Source organism: Ruditapes philippinarum, unplaced genomic scaffold, assembly GCF_026571515.1.
Source record: "Ruditapes philippinarum isolate M1 unplaced genomic scaffold, ASM2657151v2 ctg349_1_1_1_1, whole genome shotgun sequence".
NCBI lineage: Eukaryota > Metazoa > Mollusca > Bivalvia > Venerida > Veneridae > Ruditapes > Ruditapes philippinarum.
The window spans coordinates 145613-156397 of record NW_026861914.1 but is presented as its reverse complement, the minus strand read 5'-3'; positions in this window follow the sequence as shown (position 1 = coordinate 156397).

Genomic DNA, 10785 nt, shown 5'->3' with positions numbered 1-10785 from the left:
TTATCCTGATCAGACTGAGCGGCTGTGACGCAGTCACAATTTTATTGATGACACTTAATGCTGAATTGTACATATTATAAGTATTAATGAAACTTTTTTTAATTTCAAGATAATTTCTTGATGGTGTTGCAGCTGATATTTTTGCTAATGCCATCACTATTGTTGCCAATCACAATCGAATTTCGTGTTGTTTTTATTGTTTTTTTTTGTTTTTTTTTGTTTTTTTTACGAATATTCGTTATTGTTATTTTAAAAGATGTTCTTACTGTAGCATGTGTTATTATTTGTTTTCTACATTGTGCTAATTCTATTATTTGTTTTAATTTTACTTTCACACTAGCCATGATTTTTTAAATAAAACAAAAGTGTTTATTTTGAAGTCGTATTGTTAAAACAATTTGTTTTATAGCTCATAGAACTTTTTGTTGTAAATGTGTTTGGAATAGATTGTATAGGCACTGCAACCCATAACGTTTACTGGAGGATGAGGTTATTATATACTTGCACTCCAATTAAAGCACTGCCTATAGAGTGTCAAGAAATAAGAAATTGAATTGAAATGAATGTATATACTTCATTTTGAGAATTTATAAATATATTTTGATTCAGAACTTCCAAGGTCAATTTTTAAATCCAGAGGAATATGGATGAAAATAAATGTTCACTGTTAACATTTATTTGTTTATTTAAAGACTCCATTTCTTACAGTCAATGTATGTATTCCTTAAAATAGACTTGCTGGACCGGCTATGTGACCCATAGATTCAAAAATGTTGGTTTAAAGATAGTCACCTTGTACAAATAAGATAACCTCGATTTTCGATGCTTTTCTTTTACATTTATATCTACGTAATAGAAAGAGCACCGAAACACGAGGCTATCTGATTTGTACGAGGGGGCGTAGCCCCCGAGTATTAATCAGATTGCCGAGTGTTTTGGTGTTCTTTCTCTTTTGTATCATAGTCAAACATAAAAGCATGTTCCCTGTTGTCACAATATGAAACCCCGGCAAAAATGAACCAATGAACGAACATCTGAATATGACATTTCTGTCGCTTTCCCTTTCTCTGCCGTCACAATATGTAAACTCCAGCAAAAATGAGCCAATCAATGGGCATGCTCTGGAGTGCGGGTAACTAATACCCGCACTCCAGTTAACGCACTGTGCATGTATATGTATACGATTTAACCCGGACACATTTTCAACAGAAAGGTCTCCAAACTATGTTACAATTATCTTCATTATGTGTTGTACTTTATCACATGACTTTTGTTTACAAATCTTTATTTTGTACGAAACAATGGAAAGAAAGTGTGATAAGGAAAGTAAGCTTGGTACTGTAGGCATTCATCATCATGATATATGCACTTCTATACCCAATAATTATAATACATTCAAGCAAGACACTTTTTAAAGTTCCAACACAAGTGTTTGATATCATGAATTGATATTGTACACATTTCTGCTCTTCAATGTAAACGGGAATAAAAATGCTTTCCTTTAATCATGGCACTCTTTTTATCATTTATTTTAAATGTCCGACAACAAAACATCAGAATTGAATCTACGAAGAAAAGACACATGTAATAAGAAGAACAAGTACAACTTATTAAAATATATTTTTGGTTTAATGTATTTATAAGATTTGTCAAAATTCATTCATAATTGAGTTCGCGTTAACCAAAAACCGAAATATATTCTTTTCTTTCTTATTTACGTATTAAATTTAAACTAAACTTATCACAACGAAAGAGGCATAGAGATTTGCTCAAATTGTTGAGCATGACCTAAAATAAGATTGGTACAAGTTGGATTGTATTCACTTGTGGTAATGCCTCATATAAGGTTGCAACGATTAGTTGAACAAATTGAGTGAAGCGTTGGATTGATATGCTCTCTTAAATTGACTTTTTTCAAAGTCATAAACTCAATAAATAACCATTTTTGCTTAACTGTTTAATACGGAATGCGCAATATTTATAAAAAAAATAGTTCCATTTAAACATAAACGGACTACGTTTTTTATGAAATATTCATAAAATCATAAAACAGATGTCATCTTATTCAAATTTTTAAAAAGTCTGATCAATATTTGGATTACAAAGCACTATGCTATTATATATACATGACTTATTTAAGATCAAATCATCCGTCAAGAGAAATTGATATCATATTAAACAATTTTCTCGAATGCATGGGTGATTTGCATGTCAGTTAATATAAGTCAGACTAAATTTACAAGATTTGTAATTCAATTTCAAAAGCGACCACGCGGAAGGAAGGTTTTGATCATTTCTTCTCAAATTACAAAGTAAACAATATATTATTATCAGATCTATGAGTGCAATATCATTTAAATAACAAGAGAACAAAGCGTGCTTGATATGTGCATGCATGTCTTGTCACAATGAAAGTACGTTGTCAACATTGTTCCTGGCACGAGAGCAAACAAACGGACATTGTGCTTATTTTAGGACAATACAATAACAAAATTGAAAGTATTCCGTTCTATTAAATGCATAGTACCAGCCAAATTATGGTTTGGCAACGACATTAAGGGATAACTTCGTGTCCTTAGCATATTGACCAGTGACTTTAAGCATGTGTCGTTCAATTTTCGTATAGAATTCGGTAGCATAGGAAAAAAACAATATCAAAACTTGGTTGAAGACGGCTGTTCCTTATTTTGTCAAGAACAATTTGGACATATAAACATATTTTTTTCAAACTAAAGGGAAAAGAACAAATACATTTAAATTTGTACATGCAACAAAAATAATTATAAAATACTATTATAATAATATAAAAAATGAATTGTCGATACTTTTAGAAGTATGTCAAAATGTCATGGTTCGGGTCGCTTGATAGTGTGTCTGTTCAGATAGTTCAACACGTGGAAGTTATACTTTCTCAACGTAGACTCAATATCGACGCTTGGATAGTTGCCTTTGTGAAAAGACAATCCACCAGGCAAAAGTTTATAAAAAAATTGTTTTATGATACATGAAATATAACATGATCTGCATGCCAATCCAACGTTATAGGTCTATTGTTTTAGTATTGCACATTCATTGAACTTTCCCGTTTAAGACATGTCCTACTTACTCTTGATCACTGATAATTAACATTTCAAACCTTTATCAATTAATGCATGTGATTATTAAATTTAAGTGAAATTCTACCTTTTAAAACTTTTCACTGTAAGAAAAAAGGAAGACAATGATGAAAAATACCTTTATATGCATTTAATATTGTATTTATCTACATAAATATGAGAACCTAAGTAAATTCAGTAGCTATAAGGTTGTAATCAAACTATATGAAACAAAAACAATGTTAAGCGAAATAAATAGAAAACTACCTTATAAATATTTGCTTTTTGTAATTGATTTAAATAGATATTTATGTTATAAATTATAACTGTTAGCGAGTGTCTAAGCACATGTTTTTGTATTTGTTTCCACGTGTCTTGAAAAAAAAACTTTCAAGTTTTGATTTTGCAAAGTGTAACTTATTGCTAGAGAAAAGGGGTGGTGGTGTATTAAGCAAAATATACTTGGCAATTGGCGTCGCTACAATTCAATTTTGGCATTTTAATTTTAACGATCAAAAAACAGAATGAATAATCTTGAACAATCTCAAAAATGGAACGAAAAATCATATTTCGTACATAATAACGACCATTTCGACTCGAAGTGAAATTTTATTTTCAATTGGTATTAAAAGAAGCAAAAGTAGATTGATACTTTGTTAGAAGACGTCACTTACTCATTTCAATCCATTTTATTGGCAAATCGGCAAATAAACATTACCTTTGGCCATTAACAGAGTATCATGACAAATATGGCCAATAGTTAAATAGTTACAAACATTATATCATATAATATATAACAAAAAGTGTATAGGAATCAAACTAAGAACCAGTTACATATTCAAGAGACTGTTGCCTCAACTTAAATGCATTATGAACATAGTGAGCACATTTAAGAATAAGCTTTTTACTTTAAGTGGACAATATAGTCGAAAATTTTTGTATAGTAGTCCATAAAATGTTTCCAAAATATTTGGTTCTTATAACAGTATAAACTGGACAACATAAAAGGAAGTGTTATTCTGATTCAATAGAGTTATATATACATAATTTACATTTGCGTTCATTTCTATCAATGTTCAAAAATCTTCCAGTTTCTATTTTTAAGTTATGAGAGCCTAGTCTGAAACAAGCAAACTCTTTTCTTGACACATAATTTGTTAAAACATCAAGATATTTTTCATAACAAAAAAGGGTTTTAAATCTTTTGTAATAATCAAGCTTGGGGATATTGTGTATAGAAGTATTGCAGTTCTGTATACACATGTATATTGGTCACGCAGACGCTGCTTTAACATTGGCATATAATTAAAATTTAAGTTAAAGTTAAGCCATATATCACTACAACCTAAGCTGTCTAACAAGCGTTTTAAACTGCTTACCCAATTACAATAAACATTTCTATTACACTGGTCTACATACATGCTATGCATTGGTGAGTCCTGGTTTTTCATAATTTTTAACCAGAATTTAAGAGTTCTTTCTTTGGAAATAACAGAAAATGGAAATCTTCCTAACTCACCAAACACAGCAACATTTGGTGTTTGCTGACGTAAACCAAGTATATACTTGCAAAATTTAACATGAATTTTCTCTATTTCTTTGCAATCGTAAACACTCCAAACCCCTGCATTATATAACAAAATTGGTAGCACCATAGAATCAAAAAGTGACATTTTAGTTTTAATATCTAAATGTACTTTACAGAATAACCCTAACAAACAATTGTATGCTTTCAAAGCTAGTTCAGACAGCGTAATAGCAGCAGTTTTCATATTACCAGTGTCTGTAAAATGTACACCTAGATAGCAAAAATGTTCAACAACTTCAAGCAGTTCACCATTTATAAACCATTGAAAATGATGTCTTTGTTTACGTTTTTCAAATATTTCATATTTTCATATTTTGTTTTATTGACATTTATTTTCAAACCCAATTTTAAGGAATAGCTATAGACTGCATCTAACTGTGCTTGTAAGCTGCGTGGATCAGTGGTGAAGAGCGCTACATCAATACAAATAATCAATAACAATTTCACCCGAAGCTAACTTAACCGATTATTCATCCGATAATTTTTTTTATCGTTCAACAAAGACTGAAATAAATCTGGATCAGTATCAGTCCACATCATTTTATCATAAGTTAATATATCAGTGTGATAAAATATCATATGCTCACAATCTAATGAAAAAACAAGTGGGCAATGATCAGAAAATTCTGTCAATTCCAATACATTCATATTTGAAAAACTTGCAAAATTTCTTTAGTCAGTTATCAAGTTATCGATAACACTAGCCCCTTTCACATTCCGACCGGCATTGTAGCAAGTAAAATCTTCTCGTTCAAGACACCGTTACAAATTAAAAGGTTATTTTCTTTGCATAAGGCTAACAGTTTATATCCGAAGGCGTTCACAGTGTTATCACAAGAAAAGCGTGCATGTATTGCTTGTATAGATCCATCGTCATTCGGCATATCAATGTAACTGCCGAGGTTAATGTTCTAAACATAATCCAATCTTTGACCTGTCCTGGCATTCAGGTCACCTGTCAAATATGTATCACTCAAATATTTATACTTGATGATATCAGCCTTTAATTGCTCAAAAAAGTCAAATTGATATAATTCAGAGGAAGCACTTTTGTACACATTAGATTCATATGGTGGAATATTACAAGTACATAAATATTGGTCATTTTTGGTCCCAAAATATTCTTTCTTTAATTTAATCCATACTATGCCTTTCATATTCAAACTAACAAGCTCAATTTTGTTTATATATTTATCTTTGTAATAGAACCTAATAGCGCCACTAGAGCGTTAAGCCTTTTTATTAGATTTAGGTATAGGGCATGAAAAGCGCTGATATCCATCTATTTGAATATTAGTTATTCTGGAATGCCAGGTTTCAGAAAACAAGAGCACGTCATATTCATCAACTAAATTCAGGAAGTCACTATCAGATAACTTATTTTCAAAACCTTGAGCATTTCTAGGATAACACTTCAATATTTTGCTGCTGCTCGGCATTATCCTAGTTTGATGGTGTAATGAAACGCTGGCCATTTATAAAGAGTTAATCGTAAGCTAGGGCAGCGTTCATATTCTGCTCCTTTGCACTTACAAGATGCGGAATGAGTTTCCTTCTGCGTTCCTGTATTATCTTTGGATATTGGTCGCCCACTTTAATGCCAGTTTCCTCTTGCTTGGAATAGCGGTCTGTTTAACAGAAAGTTTATCTTGAAAAAAAGTTAAATTTGGCGACAATAGGTCTGGTCTTGGTGGAGGAGAAACTTCCAACACGGTGTATACGGTCTGTCTATTTTTACATTTTGTGTCGAAAATCAGGCATGCCTAATTTGTTTTCACAGAAGTCATATATTATCTCTAAACATTTTTTTATTCTTGCGCTCTTCAGGGGACAACTCTTTGAAGTTGTAGAACATAAGGTTGTCTCTCAATGAGCGAGACTGGAGATCCACTAGCTCATCTTTTCAGATTTTTATGCATCAAATTTGCGCGAAAGATTGAAGTTGGTACGCTGTTGGTCGCGGAGGCTTGAACCTATTTGGGCTTGTTTCTGACTTATTTCCTCACAAACATGCGCATCATAGTTTCTGCTTGTCTCTTTATCATTGATTTTGCGTGACGATTCGTGTAATTTGCTTTCAAGCGTAGACACTCTATTGTCCATTAAAGTTATTTTTGCGACATACTCGTAATCTGACTTTCAATAGAATCTAGTTTTCGTAACCGTATATATAGCCTCGAGTTTCTCCATAATAGTTTGATTAAAGTCCAAAGAGGTTTGTTGGGGCGTGTAGCAAAAGCCGGAGAGTTCATGTAATGCTGGGGTTGTGGGGGAGGGTAGTTCGGACCTTGGTACTGTGGAATGTGTGATAGAAATGTGCCCTGGGATGAGAGTAGATTTGGTGATGTCTGGTTTGCCATTGTAGATCGTTTATCTGACTGAATGTTTAAGTAATTTGGTGAAGACTCAGATTTTGTACGCTTCTTGTGTCCTTTCTTACAACCCATTTAAAATAGAATCGTCTACAGAAACATCATCAACTACGAAAAACGCCCATAACATCCAAAATAGTACATCCAAAAGTTGGTTAACTGACAGAAAAGCTTATTGAATACTTAATATTTGCAGCTGTATAAAATTACTTCAACTTTTTTTATGGTAAACTGGGAACTCAAAAAGCAAGTCCGCCATATTTGTCACGTGATATAAAATTCCCCATAACTTACTCATTACAAAACAACGCACAAAAGAACATTATTTATTGGCATGAAACGCCCATTTATCGCCACCAAGTACATACTTTGGTGGAAACAGCTGGTAATCCGCGTACAATACGATACGGCATGCGTAATTATTTGACAGCCTATGTATCAAGGCAGCTACCATTCGTCCGAACTGCAATATAAATTGGTGAGAGTAAAATGTGCGTTACTACTTGATAATGGTCCGAGAAGAAACGCATAAAGATCTGAAAGTCCGTGTATGTTTAGGCAACAGAAACAACTCTTTTTCTACAGTACGAAGTTGCTGGAGAAAGTCGAATAGTTCCGATTAAGAAGAAGCGACCATTTCTTCATGATAATGGAGTAGTAATTAATCCCAGTTTTTAAAAGTACTAAAGGTTACGGTGTTCCATTAGGGTCTGCACGATTTCTCTGAAAACGAAACCGTTCGATGGTGACAGTACGACATTATGATGGTGACAGTACGGCGGTACGATGGCAAAGCGCGACATAACATCTGCAAAGTTGACTTCTTTTAATGGAAAACTTATGTTTAAAAAAATGCTAAGCGAAATACACAAACTCGATGCTTTCTATAAAAAAAGAAAGGCAAGTATATCATTAATTCTGTACTGTTCTTTATCTCTTATCTACTGAGATATAAATAAAGAACCGGTCGTTCAGATTTACTCATGACCTATATGGAATATTAGTAGAATAATAGGGTAGAAAGTTTACCTCTTCTACTCGTAAAAAAGTGTGTCAATTTTGGTCTGCATTTCAGAACTAAATAATGACTAGTGAAATAGTTACAATGCTATTGATTGGTACAACTTTTATTCTACTAAACTTTATTTAAGAAGGTCAATATTAAAGCTTCAAAATCCGGCCTACTTTTGTCTTCAAATTAGTTTTCTTTTCCTCAGTATCACAGTATTGGGAAACCCTTTGACCTGTTGACCATTTACATATTGATTAATATACGTAATACTTGTATCCAAAAATAATTTATTTTTCTTAGTTTAATCATATTTTATTGCTAACATAGACGTGTAAATATACAAATAAACAAATTGATTTCGAAATAACAAATAGCAAAAAGGAAAAAGGTTGGGCCTAATTTCTTACAACATTAGCGATTGGCCCTCCCCTTTATTTTTCTGTAACAATTTATTTTGTTGTTTTTTTTTTGTTGTTGCTGTTGTTGTTGTTGTTTTTAAATAAAGACAGATTGACTATTGACTGATAAAAGAATGTCAGGTCTCTTGTGTTTTTCCCTGCTCATTTTAAGTGGTAGAAAGCTTGTGTCAAAATGCTTGTTTATTTTTTTTTTGCCTTATTACTGTGCTATTAATATGATTTTCTTAAATTCTGTTCATATGCAATGAATACATTCAATGTAATAAAAACGTAAATACAATCAAATATGTAAGTTGAACGAATAAGTAAAAGAAAACCTTCAAATTCATAATTCATTATTAAGAAGAAACTCTTAAAGTCCCTTCAGTTTGTTTTTAGAAAGACTTTTGTCATAAGAAAAAAAATTGAACATTATTAACTCATGGAGACGTACCAAAACAAGAAACTTCAAAATGGCATGGAATTATATTGATGAATTGTTTAAACTGCATAAATTATTTAACAATAAATCCTTAATTACAAGATTAAATATTTCCAGAGGTTGATCAAATAAAGAACCTAGATACTTGTTATCGACGCTCTTTAATCCATTACTAACCAAATAATACACTTTTCAATTTTCTAATTGTTTAAATAATATAACCACTAGTCCATTTTCTGTGTTGCATTTGACTTATTGACCATACACTTTTTCTTTAAATTGTTTGTTTTATTTAAATTTCAGGTCCAATTATTGTGTAGAACTTGTGAATGTAAGACCTTTCCGCATTTTTTTTCAAGAAAGTTAGACAAAAGTTGTAATCAGTATGAATAGTGGATATAATCTAAATAATATGTTTATTAACACCTTTTTACTTCTGCTTCTGTGTCACGGCATCGTACTTTCACAAGAAAATGGTATGTATTTTGCCATTTCTTTTTTTCATGACATTATTATATTTGTTTCAGTTAAGGTTCGAGCTGCAACGAATTGCCAAATTCTAAAACTAAATGAAATATTAAAACACCATTCGCTATTCAGCCAGTAATTATTTTGATTTTTCCCCTAAAAAAAGATTGAAATATGGGGATATTTAGCGTGTTAAGTGTATACGGTTTATTTATTTTACTGAGCTTTTTAGAAATAGTTATTTTTATTTGGCTTATTTTACGGGTAGATCTACACATATATCAATACATGTATATTTAACTTTTTCAGGAAATATTGAAAAAGAATATAAAACAAACAGATTTAGACGTGCAGTGTCAGTAAGTATATATAAATTATTCTTTTGTTGTACGAGTTTAGATTATGCTTGGAAATATGTAAAACTTTATTTCAACACATGACGCAACTCTTTTTCAATGAAATGTAATCATCACATATTTATATATGTAACAAAATTAAAGAAAGGTAGAATTATCTAATATCATTGGTTATAACTTTGTATAACCATGTATACCCATAAAATTTGTCAAAAGTCTATTATTATGTTTTAGACCTACAATTTCTTTGGAGGAAAATATATATTTATCATTTCATAACAGCCGTGTATAAGATAATATACACGTCACAGCTATCCAATGAAAACCGACGTTACAGAATTACAAGTCATATCTATAAAGAAGTCAGGACAGGGTACCTAGATTGAGAAATTAATTAGTTCGGACTTCTTGATTAAAAAAACACAATTCTAGGCAATTCAAATCCTTTTATACAAGGAGTAATCTTGTTAATAGCATATACAAGAATATACATATATGACATACATGTACTTTAAAGAAAATAACAAGTCAAAGTCATTTCTTATGAAAGTCTATCTAGCAATTTATTTAACCCCAACCCAACCAAACAAACGGCAGATATACATGTACATGAGATTCAACAGTACTAAAGCATTTATCCTCTAAAGTTTGTATTACCCTAATGAAATCATTGGTTCTTTAACTATAACACAATCAAGGAAGAATATAACCACAAACACGTAATGGTATGAGGACCTTTCTGATTATTTACTGTCTCGGGTTTATTATCCCCTATATTGTAGAGTACTAATGTAGAACCAATATCAAGTTAATATAACATGTCCTTTTAATCTTTCCACTTACTAAAAGTACAACAACACTGCTGTAAGGTTGCTAGTAAAACTAATACATTTTATTGTAATATTTGTACAAGTTTAATACTTTACATTTCATATTAAATGACATAGCCAGGTCTTTAATTTGTAAAAAAGGCAAAGTAACAATACATTTTGATATATCACACAAGAAGCATGCTCTGGTCAAATTTATGAAAATCACTTAAGTTGATAATAAA